Raw genomic sequence first — 15,364 nt, forward strand, 5'->3', positions numbered from 1 at the left:
TTTCTTGGAGTTAAACGCCAACTTTTGTGCCAGTTTGGGCATTTAACTCCCACTTTTGTGCCAATTCCGGCGTTTAACGCTGGGCAGACTTGAGCTTATTTGGAACGCCGGTTTGGGCCATCAAATCTCGAGCAAAGTGTGGACTATTATATATTTATGGAAAGCCAGGATATCTACTTTCCAACGCAATTGAGAGCGCGCCAATTGGGCTTCTGTAGCTCCAGAAAATCCACTTCGCGTGCAGGGAGGTCAGAATCAAATAGCATCTGCGGTTCTTTTCAGCCTCTGAATCAGATGTTTGCTTAGGTCCCTCAATTTCAGCCAGAAAATACATGAAATCACAGAAAAACACACAAACTCATAGTAAAGTCCAGAAAAGTGAATTTTAAATAAAAACTAATAGAAATATAATAAAAACTAACTAAAACATACTAAAAACAATGCCAAAAAGCGTATAAATTATCCGCTCATCACAACACCAAACTTAAATTGTTGCTTGACCCCAAGCAACTGAAAATCAAATAGGATAAAAAGAAGAGAATATACAATGAATTCCAAAAATATCTATGAAGATCAGTATTAATTAGATGAGCGGGGCTTTTAGCTTTTTGCCTCTGAATAGTTTTGGCATCTCACTTTATCCTTTGAAGTTCAGAATGATTGGCTTCTATAGGAACTCAGAATCCGGATAGTGTTATTGATTCTCCTAGTTAAGTATGATGATTCTTGAACACAACTACTTTATGAGTCTTGGCCGTGGCCCAAAGCACTCTGTTTTCCAGTATTACCACCGGATACATCCATGCCACAGACACATAAATGGGTGAACCTTTTCAGATTGTGACTCAACTTTGCTAGAGTCCCCAATTAGAGGTGTTCAGGGTTCTTAAGCACACTCTTTTTGCTTCGGATCACGACTTTAACCGCTCAGTCTCAAGTTTTCACTTGATACCTTCACGCTACAAGCACATGATTAGGGACAGCTTGGTTTAGCCGCTTAGGCCAGGATATTATTCCTGTGGGCCCTCCTATCTACTGATGCTCAAAGCCTTGAATCCTTTTTATTTATTTATTTATTTTTATTTATTTTATTTTTTCGCATATACTCTCTTTTTTTTTGCAAGCTTTTCACTGCTTTTTCTTGCTTCAAGAATCATTTTTATGATTTTTCAGATCCTCAGTAACATGTCTCCTTTTCCATCATTCTTTCAAGAGCCAACAATTTTAACATTCATGAACAACAAATTCAAAAGACATATGCACTGTTCAAGCATACATTCAGAAGTCAAAAGTATTGCCACCACATCAAAATAATTAATCTGTTATAAAATTCAAAATTCATGCAATTCTTCTCTTTTTCATTTAAGAACATTTTTCATTTAAGAAAGGTGATGGATTCATAGGACATTCATAACTTTAAGGCATAGACACTAAGACACTAATGATCATAAGACACAAACATAAATAAAACATAAAGCATAACTTTCGAAAAATAGAAAATTAAAGAACAAGGAGATTAAAGAACGGGTCCACCTTAGTGATGGCGGCTTGTTCTTCCTCTTGAAGATCTTATGGAGTGCTTGAGCTCCTCAATGTCTCTTCCTTGCCTTTGTTGCTCCTCTCTCATGACTTTTTGGTCTTCTCTAATTTCATGGAGGAGGATGGAATGTTCTTGGTGCTCCACCCTTAGTTGTCCCTTGTTGGAACTCAATTCTCCTAAGGAGGTGTTGATTTGCTCCCAATAGTTTTGTTGAGGAAAGTGCATCCCTTGAGGTATCTCAGGGATTTTTCGTTTGCTCCATCCTTTTCTTAGTGGTATCCATGAGGACTTGGTCCAACCTTTGATCAAAGTTGACCCTTTTTGAGTTTGAAAGGGACCTCGGGGATCACCTTCTTCATGGCCACAACTTCATAGAAGTGGTCTTGATGCACCCTTGAGATGAATCTCTCCATCTCCCATGACTCGGAGGTGGAAGCTTTTGCCTTCCCTTTCCTCTTTCTAGAGGTTTCTCCTGCCTTAGATGCCATAAATGGTTATGGAAAAACAAAAAGCAACGCTTTTACCACACCAAACTTAGAAGGTTTGCTCGTCCTCGAGCAAAAGAAGAAAGAAAGGAGTAGAAGAAGAAGAAAATGGAAGAGATGGATGGGGCTTTGTGGTTCGGCCAAGGGGGAGAAGTAGTGTTTAGGTTGTATGAAAATGAAGGAGTGAAGAAGGGTTTATATAGGGGTGGAGAGGGGGGTAGGGTTCGGCCATTATGGGTGGGTTTGGGAGGAAAAGTGGTTTGAATTTGAATGGTGAGGTAGGTGAGGTTTTATGAAGGATGGATGTGAGTGGTAAAGAGAATGGTGGGATATGATAGGTGAGGGGTTTTTGGGGAAGAGGTATTAATGTGATTGGTGAGTGGGTGAAGAAGAGAGAGAGTGGTGGGGTAGGTGGGGATCCTGTGGGGTCCACAGATCCTGAGGTGTTAAGGATGATTCATCCCTGCACCAAGTGGCAAGCAAAAATGCTCCTTCTGCCAATCCTGGCGTTAAATGCCGGACTGCTGCCCATTTCTGGTGTTTAACGCCAGCTTCTTACCCATTCCTGGCGTTAAACGCCAGTCTGGTGCCCCTTTCTGGCGTTAAACGCCTAGAATGGTACCAGACTGGGCATTAAACGCCCATTTGCTGTCTTCACTGGCGTTTAAACGCCAGCAAGTTTTCCTCCAGGGTGTGCTATTTTTCTTTCTATTTTTCATTCTGTTTTTGCTTTTTTAATTGATTTTGTGACTTCACATGATCATCAACCTGCAGAAAACATAAAATAACAAAAGGAAAATAGATAAATATAACATTGGGTTGCCTCCCAACAAGCACTTCTTTAATGTCATTAGCTTGACAGTGGGCCCTCATGGAGCCTCACAAATACTCAGAGCAATGTTGGAACCTCCCAACACCAAACTTAGAGTTTGAATGTGGGGTTCAACACCAAACTTAGAATTTGATTGTGGCCTCCCAACACCAAACTTAGAGTTTGACTGTGGGGGCTCTGTTTGACTCTGTTTTGAGAGAAGCTCTTCATGCTTCCTCTCCATGGTTACAGAGGGATATCCTTGAGCCTTAAACACAAGGGATTCTTCATTCACTTGAATGATTAATTCTCCTCTGTCAACATCAATCACAGCCTTTGCTGTGGCTAGGAAGGGTCTGCCAAGGATGATGGATTCATCCATGCACTTCCCAGTCTCTAGGACTATGAAATCAGCAGGGATGTAATGGTCTTCAATCTTTACCAGAACATCCTCTACAAGTCCATAAGCTTGTTTTCTTGAATTGTCTGCCATCTCTAGTGAGATTCTTGCAGCTTGTACCTCAAAGATCCTTAGCTTCTGCATTACAGAGAGAGGCATGAGGTTTATGCTTGATCCTAGGTCACTCAGAGCCTTCTTGAAGGTCATGGTGCCTATTGTACAAGGTACTGAGAACTTCCCAGGGTCCTGTCTCTTTTGAGGTAATCTCTGCCTAGTCAAGTCATCCAGTTCTTTGGTGAGCAAAGGGGGTTCATCCTTCCAAGTCTCATTACCAAATAACTTTTCATTTAGCTTCATGATTGCTCCAAGGTACTTAGCAACTTGCTCTTCAGTGACATCTTCGTCCTCTTCAGATGAAGAATACTCATCAGAGCTCATGAATGGCTGAAGTAAATCCAATGGAATCTCTATGGTCTCAGTGTGAGCCTCAGATTCCCATGGTTCCTCATTAGGGAACTCATTGAAGGCCAGTGGACGTCCATTGAGGCCTTCCTCAGTGGCGCTCACTGCCTTTTTCTCCTCTCCAAGTTCGGCCATGTTGATGGCCTTGCACTCTCCTTTTGGATTCTCTTCTGTATTGCTTGGAAGAGTACTATGAGGGAGTTCAGTAACTTTATTACTTAGCTGACCCACTTGTGCCTCCAAGTTTCTAATGGAGGACCTTGTTTCAGTCATGAAACTTTGAGTGGTTTTGATTAGATCAGAGACCATGGTTGCTAAGTTAGAGTGGCTCTGCTTAGAATTCTCTATCTGTTGCTGAGAAGATGATGGAAAAGGCTTGCTATTGCTAAACCTGTTTCTTCCACCATTATTGTTGTTGAAACCTTGTTGAGGTCTCTGTTGATCCTTCCATGAGAGATTTGGATGATTTCTCCATGAAGGATTATAGGTGTTTCCATAGGGTTCTCCCATGTATTTCACCTCTTCCATTGATGGGTTCTCAGGGTCATAAGCTTCTTTTTCAGATGAAGCGTCCTTAGTACTGCCTGGTGCAGCTTGCATTCCAAACAGACTTTGAGAAATCATATTGACTTGTTGAGTCAATATTTTGTTCTGAGCCAATATGGCATTCAGAGTATCAATCTCAAGAACTCCTTTCTTTTGATTCGTCCCATTGTTCATAGGCTTCCTTTCAGAAATATACATGAATTGGTTATTTGCAACCATTTCAATGAGTTCTTGAGCTTCTGTAGGCGTCTTCTTTAGATGAAGAGATCCTCCAGCAGAGCTATCCAACGACATCTTGGACAGTTCAGACAGACCATCATAGAAGATACCTATGATGCTCCATTTAGAAAGCATGTCAGAAGGACACTTTCTGATCAATTGTTTGTATCTTTCCCAAGCTTCATAGAGGGATTCACCTTCCTTCTGTCTGAAGGTTTGGACTTCCACTCTAAGCTTACTCAATTTTTGAGGTGGAAAGAACTTTGCCAAGAAGGCAATGACTAGCTTTTCCCAAGAGTTCAGGCTTTCTTTGGGTTGTGAGTCCAACCATATCCTAGCTCTATCTCTTACAGCAAAAGGGAATAGCATAAATCTGTAGACCTCAGGGTCAACCCCATTGGTCTTGACAGTGTCACAGATTTGCTAGAATTCAGCTAAAAACTGATGAGGATCTTCCAATGGAAGTCCATGAAACTTGCAATTCTGTTGCATTAGAAAAACTAATTGAGGCTTAAGCTCAAAGTTGTTTGCTCCAATGGCAGGGATAGAGATTCTTCTCCCATAGAAGTTGGGAGTAGGTGCAGTAAAGTCACCCAACACCTTCCTTGCATTGTTGGCATTGTTGTTGTTTTCGGCTGCCATGTCTTCTTCTTTGAAGATTTCTGTTAGGTCCTCTACAGAGAATTGTGCTTTAGCTTCTCTTAGCTTTCGCTTCAAGGTCCTTTCAGGTTCAGGGTCAACTTCAACAAGAATGCCTTTGTCTTTGCTCCTGCTCATATGAAAGAGAAGAAAACAAGAAAATATGGAATCCTCTATGTCACAGTATAGAGATTCCTTGAGGTGTCAGAGGAAAAGAAGAATAAAAGGAGAAGGTAGAAGAATTTGAACTTATCAAGAGGGATAGAGTCCGAATTGTGCATTGAGGAGGAGTGTTAGTCTATAAATAGAAGGATGTGAGAAGAGGAGAAGAATTTTTGAAAATAAATTAAAAGATTTTTAAAAGAATTTTGAAAATTGATTGATGATTTTCGAAAACTAAGAGTGGGAAAGAAATTAAGTGATTTTTGAAAAAGATTTTGAAATTATAAATCAAAAAGATATGATTGAAAACTATTTTGAAAAAGATGTGATTAAAAAGATATGATTGAAAAGTTATGGTTTTAAAAAGATATGATTGAAAAGATACGATTGAAAAACAATTTAAAAAGATTTGATTTTTAAAATTAATGACTTGGCTAACAAGAAAAGATATGATTCAAACATTAAACCTTTCTCAACAGAAAAGGTAACATACTTGAAATGTTGAATCAAATCATTAATTGTTAGCAAGTATTTTTGAAAAATGGAAAGAAATTGATTTTGAAAATATATGATTGGAAATATATGATTTGAAAAAGATTTGATTTTGAAAAATTATGAAAACTTGAAAAAAATTTGAATTAAAAACAAAATCTTCCCTCTTGTGCAATCCTGGCGTTAAACGCCCAGAATGGTATCCATTCTGGCATTTAACGCCCAAAATGCTACCCTTTTGGGCGTTAAACGCCCAGCCAGGTACCCTGGCTGGCGTTTAAACGCCAGTTTTCCTTCTTCACTGGGCGTTTTGAACGCCCAGCTTTTTCTGTGTAATTCCTCTGCTGTATGTTCTGAATCTTCAATTCTCTGTATTATTGACTTGAAAAGAAACAAATTAATTTTTTTTTTAATTTTTAATAATGAGGAATAATCAAAATGCAACTAAAATCAAATAAACAATGCATGCAAGACACCAAACTTAGAAGTTTGTATACTACTGACACTAACAAATTGAGAATGCATATGAGAAACAACAAAACACACAAAACAAGAGAATTTAAAGATCAGAGTAAGAAAATCATCAAGAACAACTTGAAGATCAATGAAGACACATGATTGAATTCAAAAAATGCAAGAAGAATAGAAACATGCAATTGACACCAAACTTAAAATTAGACACTAGACTCAAACAAGAAACATAAAATTATTTTTGGTTTTTATGATTTTGTAATATTTTTGGATTTTTTGAAAATTATGTGGATAAAGAGAAATAAAGGATTCAAAATTCTTAATGAGAATTCCAGGAATCATGCAATGTTAGTCTAAAGCTTTAGTCTATAAAGATTAGACATGGCTAGCCAAGCTTCAACAGGACATTACATTCAAGAGCTAAATTGACGAAAATCAATCAGCTTTGGTGATGATAAGAACATTACCTTAAAACTCTAGAATTCATTCTTAAAAATTCTGAAGAAAAATACCTAATCTAAGTAACAAGATGAACCGTCAGTTGTCCAAACTCAAAAATTCCCCGGCAACGGCGCTAAAAACTTGGTGCACAAAATTGTGATCATCAATGGCGCCATCAACATGGTACGCTCAATTGCAATCTCAACTCTTTATCACAACTTCGCACAACTAACCAGCAAGTGCACTGGGTCGTCCAAGTAATAAACCTTACGCGAGTAAGGGTCGATCCCACGGAGATTGTTGGTATGAAGCAAGCTATGCTCATCTTGTAAATCTCAGTCAGGCGGATTCAAATGGTTATGGAGGATTGATAATTAAAAGATGAATAAAACATAAAACAAAGATAGAGATACTTATTTAATTCATTGGTGAGAATTTCAGATAAGCATATGGAGATGCTTTGTCCCTTCCGTCTCTCTGCTTTCCTACTGTCTTCATCCAATCCTTCTTACGCCTTTCCATGGCAAGCTGTATGTTGGGCATCACCATTGTCAATGGCTACAGTCTTGTCCTCTCAGTGAAAATGTTCAACGCGCTCTGTCACAGCACGGCTATTCATCTGTCGGTTCTCGTTCATGTTGGAATAGAATCCAGTGATTCTTTTGCGTCTGTCACTAACGCCCCACAATCCCGAGTTTGAAGCTCGTCACAGTCATTAAATCCTTGAATCCTACTCAGAATACCACAGACAAGGTTTAGACCTTCCGGATTCTCAAGAATGCCGCCATCAATTCTAGCTTATACCGTGAAGATTCTAATTAAGGAATCCAAGAGATACACATTCAAGCCTTGTTTGCATGTAGAACGGAAGTGGTTGTTATGCACGCGTTCATAAGTGAGAATGATGATGAGCATCACATAATCATCACATTCATCAAGTTCTTGAGTGCAAATGAATATCTTGGAACAAGAATAAGCTGAATTGAATAGAAGAACAATAGTAATTGCATTAATACTCGAGGTACAGAAGAGCTCCACACCTTAATCTATGGTTTGTAGAAACTCCACCGTTGAGAATACATAAGTGATAATGGTGATCATTGGCTTCGGCCCCAGAGAGGGAACCAGAAGAACCAAGACGAAAATACAATAGCAAAAGGTCTTATTTATAGAGAACTAGTAGCTTAGGGTTTACAGAAATGAGTACATGACATAAAAATTCACTTCCGGGCCCACTTGGTGTGTGCTTGGGCTGAGCATTGAAGCATTTTCGTGTAGAGACTTTTCTTGGAGTTAAACGCCAGCTTTTGTGCCAGTTTGGGCGTTTAACTCCCACTTTTGTGCCAGTTCCGGCGTTTAACGCCGGGCAGTCTTGAGCTGATTTGGAACGCCGGTTTGGGCCATCAAATCTCGAGCAAAGTGTGGATTATTATATATTGCTGGAAAGCCCAGGATGTCTACTTTCCAAAGCAATTGAGAGCGCGCCAATTGGGCTTCTGTAGCTCCAGAAAATCCACTTAGAGTGCAGGGAGGTCAGAATCCAATAGCATCTGCGGTCCTTTTCAGCCTCTGAATCAGATTTTTGCTCAGGTCCCTCAATTTCAGCCAAAAAATACCTGAAATCACAGAAAAATACACAAACTCATAGTAAAGTCCAGAAAAGTGAATTTTAAATAAAAACTAATAGAAATATAATAAAAACTAACTAAAACATACTAAAAACATACTAAAAACAATGCCAAAAAGCGTATAAATTACCCGCTCATCACTAACCAAGGATTCAAATTAAGGACATTATTATTTTCTACTTAGAGTTAATGATGTGCTAAAGTAAAAAACAAATGGGTAAAATAGGCTCAATATTGGTTTGCAAAGGATAATGAAAGGTTAAGGCCATATGGGTATGTAAGCTAAGTGAAACAAAGACCTCAATCATATAGGTGCATGCATACATCAAACAATGAAAATATAGAATCAAGCAAGACAAAGATCACAATTTTAGAGAAAACAACACACAATCAATTAGGCTCAAAATCACACGGGTTTTTTTGTGTGTTCGAGCTCTAAAACCATGTTCCAAATTAAATATCTTCAAGCAAGTTCAACAAAATTTTAGTTTAAATTAGTGAAATGCTATAAAATGTTTCTTGAAAAAGGAAATATTACTTCAACCAAGTAGTTGGTAAAATATGCACAAAATCAAACAAACATGCAATCAAACATGCAAATGCAACCACTAACTACAAAGAAGAATAAAAAAATTGGTGTTGAAAAGAAAGTGACTAACCCACGAAAGTCGGTATCGACCTCACCACACTTAAAGATTGTACCACCCTCGATGCATGCAAAGATGGGCAAGTGGACGAGTTGCGACAACTGATGCACTCTCTCCAAAGAGTATACAGCGGGACTTGTTTGCTCCATTTAGAAGTGTTTTGGTTACCTTCTTGGTGGCCATCCTGAAAGAAGAGGAAAAGGAAGAAGAGTAACCCACAAACAAAGATATGAAAATAAATAAAATATGGGTGGGTTAATGCCAAATAATAATGAGGTTCTCAACTACATGGTAGCTACAACATGTAAGTGAGAAAGCAATAGAAGTAAGGGGCATATTAATAGTGCAAAAATTACAATAATGGGAGAGATAGAGTGGGTAATGAAAGACAATATAAGTTCATATCAATGCCAAAAGAATACAAGTATTATAAAAGATTAGCATTGATATCTAAATAATATCACCCAACAAAACACGGCACTGAGCAACAAAATAATGTAAGAAAAGATGCACAGTTGAAGAAGAACATTTAACACCAGTGATAAAAAAAGAAAATTAGAAAAGAAGATAAAAACATGAACAAAGTTAAAATGCAATGAAGGAAAGTATGCAAATGCTATATGTAAAAGAGAAGGAAAGAGAATAAGGATGAGAAGGGAGGAGAAGAAAGTGAGAAAGGAAGAGGATAGAAGAAAAGGAGAGAAGAAAGAAGGAGAGAGGAGTCTATGAATCGATGTGTAAGCGTCGCCCACGCGTACGCGTGGGTGAGCAGAAATTAATATGACGCGTATGCGTGACAAGTCGTTGTGCTAGACGCACAACTCCAGTCTCATGCCCGCGCAACTCTCGAGTCAAAACATCATTTTACGCCAATTTTCCATCCACACGTACGTGTCGCTGACGCTTACGCGTGGAGTAGCCAAATTTAAGGTGACGCGCACGTGTCACCCCACACGTGCGCCAGGCACCCTTCATGCGCAGTTCTAGCCCAACTCTCTGTAACTTTTTACTGAGAGCGAAACTCGCATCGACGCGGACGCGTGGGTTACGCGTACGCGTCACATCCCCCTTTTTTTCTTTTTTATTAATAATAATAAACCAACAATCTATGAAATCAATGGCAAACATTATTAAACAGGTAAAACCACAACTTAAACTAAATAAATCAAACAAACAATAAAAATGCAACTTATTACCAATATGAATAAAAAGAAAATTGAAAGAATTTACCATAGTGGGGTGTCTCCCACCTAGCACTTTTATTTAAAGTCCTTAAGTTGGACATTCGGTGAGCTCCTTGTCATGGTGGCTTGTGCTTGAACTCGTCTTGAAACTTCCACCATTGCTTGGACTTCCAATAAGCTCCAACATATCCGCGTGAATTCACCAAGCTTTGATGAAGTTCTTCACAAGTCCTGAGCTCCCAAAGTTGATCTTCTTGTATGCCGGGATTCCAAATCTTGTTTCTACACCCGTCCTTGAGTTGATCATCATTGTTCCAACCGGGTGGTAAGTAATATGAATTCTCAATGAGGTACCAAACTCTTCTCTTAGATCCAACCAAATGATCACTATCCCGACCCTTGCATCTAGCTCTTGAAATCTCAACCTTGATGAGCCTTGATTTACAACTCCAACCACTAAACATCATTCTCTTGCGCTTAATTCCACAAAGCTTTCTAAGTTGACCATCGGTTTCAAGAATACCATACTCAAGTGGGATAGTAAAGCGAATAGAGATAAGTTTTATCCACTCAAATGAAGTAGTAGATGGCCACCTAGGTAGAGAAGTTTCCAACGATCTCGATAGAGCATACTCAACTCCCGTCCACGCTTTTTGAAGGACTTCCACCTTTTGAAGCAATTTTTTCACTTCAAGTTCTTTCTCACTAGATTCATCCAACTCTTCTCCGTCACTCAAATCATAAATATGAGGTTGAGAGAGATCTACCTCAATGTTGCTTTCAATTTTTTCGGGAGAAGGCTCTTCGAACTCAAGGATTTCGCTTGTGGGTGCAAAGTCATTACTAGAAGGGCTTGATTCATGATCATCATCACCAAGGGAACTTCCTTCTTGATCTATTCCATCCAGTTCTTCATAAGGAACATTCCTCGGAAGTTATGCACTATCCTCCTTAACATCAATTTCAAGCTTCTTGGAGGAATACTCTACAAATCTAGATTCCCATGGAGGTTCAGCATCTCCTAAGTCTTCGACCACTTCTTCCTCTTCAACAATTATAGCTTCCTCTAGTTGTTCTAATACAAACTCACATTTCTCATTTTTCATCGGAGTTCCTAATCTCTCCTTCATGCTACGTTCTTCATTAGATTCTCCACATGTAGCCATGGGAGTTCCTTGAGTGTCCAAACATTGGGAAGCTAATCGATTTACTATCTCAGTCAAGGCATCCGTGAATTCTAGTACCTCATTTTTCATCTCCTCTTCCCCTTGATGGACAACACCAATGGTGTCATCCATTGGAGATTGGAGTGGATATGAGGGTTGAGTATTGGAGGTAAAGGATTGGTCCATGCGGGATATAAGAGCTTGGATTGAATTTTGAAGGTCTCTTTGTCCTTGAAGAAGAAGACCAAGAGTGTTGTCATCCAGTGGAGGTTGGGGTGGTTGGAAAGGTTTATCGCATGGGAAGAATGATTCATGATAGGAAGGTGGTTCATCTTGATAGGGATATGGAGGTGGTGCATCTTGATAACGATATGGAGATTGTGTATATTGAGGTGGTAGTTCTTGGGAATAACTGTGTTGGAATTGTGGTGGTTCTATATATGGTCCATATGGCTTAGAAGGCTCTTCGTATGGTGGATAGGGATTAGGGTCATATGGGGGTGTTTGGTAACATGGGACTTGTGAGTATGGTGGTTCAAAACTATGTTGAAGAAGGAGTTCATAGGTATATTGTGGTGGGTATTGATTATCACGAAGAAGTCCACCATAACCATTGTCTTGGTATGCATCATGGAACGGTTGTTGATAGTACATTGGAGGTGGTTATTGCCAAGAGGGTTGATCAAATCCTTGTGGCTCCTCTCATCTTTGATTGTCCCATCCTTGATGCACGCGCCTTCATTGTAATCTCCACTTTCTACAACATAATCATAACCACACTCGTAGCCAAAGGGGTGAGAATTCATAGTAAAAAAAGAAAATAAAAACAAAAACTAATAAGAAATAATGAAAATAAACTCCTAAAACTAGAAACAACTAACAAAGAAACGAAAAGAAAAAAATATTCACAATATTCACAATAATCAATAATAAGGCACACATTTGCAATTTTCCGGCAACGGCGCCATTTTGATGAATCAATTTTTGACGGTTTAAAATTTCACAAATAAATTCTTGTTGCAAGTATAGTTTCTAAACCAACTAAAATCCTTTCATACAAAAAATTGTTTGTCACAAGTAACAAACCCAATAAAAATAAACTGAAGTGTTAAAACTCGGGTCGTCTCTCAAGGAATCGCAGGGAAGTGTACTTATAATTGGTTATGAGATTGTATCTTTTTTGGTTTTTAATTGTTGAACAAGGAATGTAAATGACAAGAAGATAAACTAATAATTAAGAAAAGTCCTAGCAAAGATTGATAATTATAATTTCTATCCCTATTATCATAGTCACTTGTGATGGTAATTGCCTTTTGCTATCAGTTGGTTAACCTCTAACAAGGAAGGAAGGTTAAGTGAGTAAAGTTAACTTAAGTTCACAAGTCCTAGTCAAAGACTAGTGTTAGTAAAGCTCAATCCAACTAGCAAGTTTCAATCACCAACCAATAAGAGACTTTGACAATTCAAGGGTCTCTAATTACTCAATCTAAGCTAAGAACATAAAAAGCTAATTTAAAATCCAACCAAGCATTTTGTCAAACACTTGGAAGGCACAAAATAAAAACATAGAAAAATAATAAGACATAATAAAATCTAAGATACCCAATTGCAAGACAACAATGACAAATGAAGAGAGAAGCAATAAATATGAAATACCTCAAATTGCATTAATAAGAAATTGAATCTAACATGAAGTTCATGAACCTAATTGGGGAAATAAACAAATCAACAAGAGAAATAAATAAACCAAAGTACTAGAACAATTAAAGTAGAAGAAACCAAAATTGAAGCAAGGTAGAATTTTGAAATTGAGAAGAAATAAATCTAAAAACCTAAAACCTAGAGAGAGGAGAGAGCCTCTCTCTCTCTAGAAAACTACATCTAAACCTAAAAGTATGTGAATGAGAAATTAATCCTTGATTCCTCCACTCTGCAGCCTCTAATCGGTGTTTTTGGGCTTGAAACTTGATCCAAATCAGCCCAGAAATTGCCCCCAGCGATTTCTGATACGTACAGCACGTGGTTCCGTCACGCATATGCGTCGCCCACGCGTACGTATCGCTTGTCTGTCGCACTATCTACACGTACACATCACCTAACAGCAAGGCAACTTTGGCAAAATGCATATCATTTCAAAGCCCCGGATGTTAGCTTTCCAACGCAACTAAAACCGCCTCATTCGGACCTCTGTAGCTCAAGTTATGATCGATTTAGTACGAAGAGGTCAGGCTTGACAGCTTGCAATTCCTTCAATTTCTTGTATTCCTTCCACTTTTGCATGCTTTCTTTCCATCCTCTAAGCCATTCCTGCCCTATAAATCCTGAAATCACTTAACACACATATCAAGGCATCAAATGGTAATAAGAGAGGATTAAAATTATCAAATTTAAGGCCAAAGAAGCATGTTTTCAATCATAGCACAAAATTAGGAAGGAAAATATAAAACATGCAAATTCTATGAATAAGTGTGAGAATATAGTAAGCACAAGATAAACCGTAAAATAGCAGTTTATCAAGAAACAAGCTCCTCCATGGAAGAAACAAGCTCCAGGTGGACGGTCCTCGATGGTGATGATGGCTAGAGTCGTGGGAAGTGGTCGACGACGATGAAATAATAGCGAATGGTGGCGATGGGGCTGGCGGAGAGAGAGAAAGAGAAATGGGAGAGAAGTGAGGTTAATGATGTTGCTGAAATAAAAGGGAAGGGTTCACAAAATTGAACATAGGCTCAATTTTACCGGCGGATTTACCGTGGAAAAAAGGTGACCAAAACGGCGCATTTCATTTATTTACCTTACTGTCGAATTTTCCCCCCTAAATCCAACGGTAATGATTACGCCAAGTTTTTTCCCTCCAATTATTACTGGTGAATTTACCATCGAAAAACCAAATCTGACAGTAACTTTTTTACCCGTCAAATTTATTGCCAAACCCGCCAGTAAATCTGCCGGTAAACCCGCCGTTAACTTTTGATGGTAAATTCGATTATATTCAGCATTTTTCTTGTAATTTATTGTTCTAAAATGAGGGTTCCGAATCATAAGGTCGGTGGAGAATCTCTAACAAGGGTTGTGTAGCCCGAATCAAGTGGGGGTGAAGGAAGACGTCTGATGATGAGCAAAACCAAATGCTTAAGATACTGGTAAATGGACCAAATCGTTCAAGTAACACCATGGTTAGTGGATATCGTTCTCACGAGAATTAAATGATTGATCACGTAAATATGGAGTTAACATTCTAATTAGATCAAATAAAGATGGATTGATGAGGAGTTGTATCTTTGCCAAAACTTAAAAGTGCTTGAATACTAAATGCTAAAGAGCAGTAAACTCAAATGTTGATTGAGAGAAGTCAATAATGATGAATGTCATGAGCTTCGGAGATGTTTAAGCCCTAGAAAAATCAAACCTTATTTACCTATTCTAAGGCATGTAGAGATCTTTTTATGACGAACCTTAATTAACTAATTTCCAATGTCTTGGCCCCTCAGTTTCTCCTCAATTAACCAACTACCAATGTCTTGGTCAATCAATTAATTGAAGATGTTAAGTACAAATCCAATTCAAATCCTCATAAGATTCAAAAGTAGTCCTTAGTTCGGATTATATTTCACATTTCCATGCTATTCCTGTCCGATTGAATCTTTATAAGAAATCACAATTTTCAAAAGTTGTTCTAATTCGAATTATATATCACGTAATCAAATTTATAGTGACTGAAAATTATGTATTGTCGTATACTAATTGAAACACTATGTCTAGTCGAATTCAAAGAGTCGTGTGAAAGAGCTTTTAAACATAATTCAGATATTAGTTTTGTCGAAACAATAAACAAATTCAAAACGGGATTAGCTTACCTTTTGATACTACTAATCCTATAAGAATGAAGAACGAATAACTCAATCATAAAACAAATCAATGCAATACTTTAAAATAAAATAAAAATTAGATTAATGAATCATAGAAATATAAACAGAGCTCCTAACGCTTCGACAGAAGGATTAGTTACTCATGGAGAATGAAAAACAATGAAATGAAGCTGTGCAAAGGAAACTGGATGCTGATAAGTGG

The 15,364-nt window shown here is 38.2% G+C and overlaps 1 non-coding gene across 1 annotated transcript; it reads left to right on the top strand.

Annotated features, from left to right (window-relative positions):
• Window positions 1-4,592: 4,592 nt before the first annotated feature.
• On the top strand, window positions 4,593-4,700 carry LOC112711615 (small nucleolar RNA R71). Its single transcript, XR_003157556.1, has one exon. It is a non-coding gene; the product is annotated as a small nucleolar RNA R71 (small nucleolar RNA).
• Window positions 4,701-15,364: the final 10,664 nt, after the last annotated feature.

This window comes from Arachis hypogaea, chromosome 1 (genome assembly GCF_003086295.3).
Source record: "Arachis hypogaea cultivar Tifrunner chromosome 1, arahy.Tifrunner.gnm2.J5K5, whole genome shotgun sequence".
Classification (NCBI taxonomy): Eukaryota; Viridiplantae; Streptophyta; class Magnoliopsida; order Fabales; family Fabaceae; genus Arachis; species Arachis hypogaea.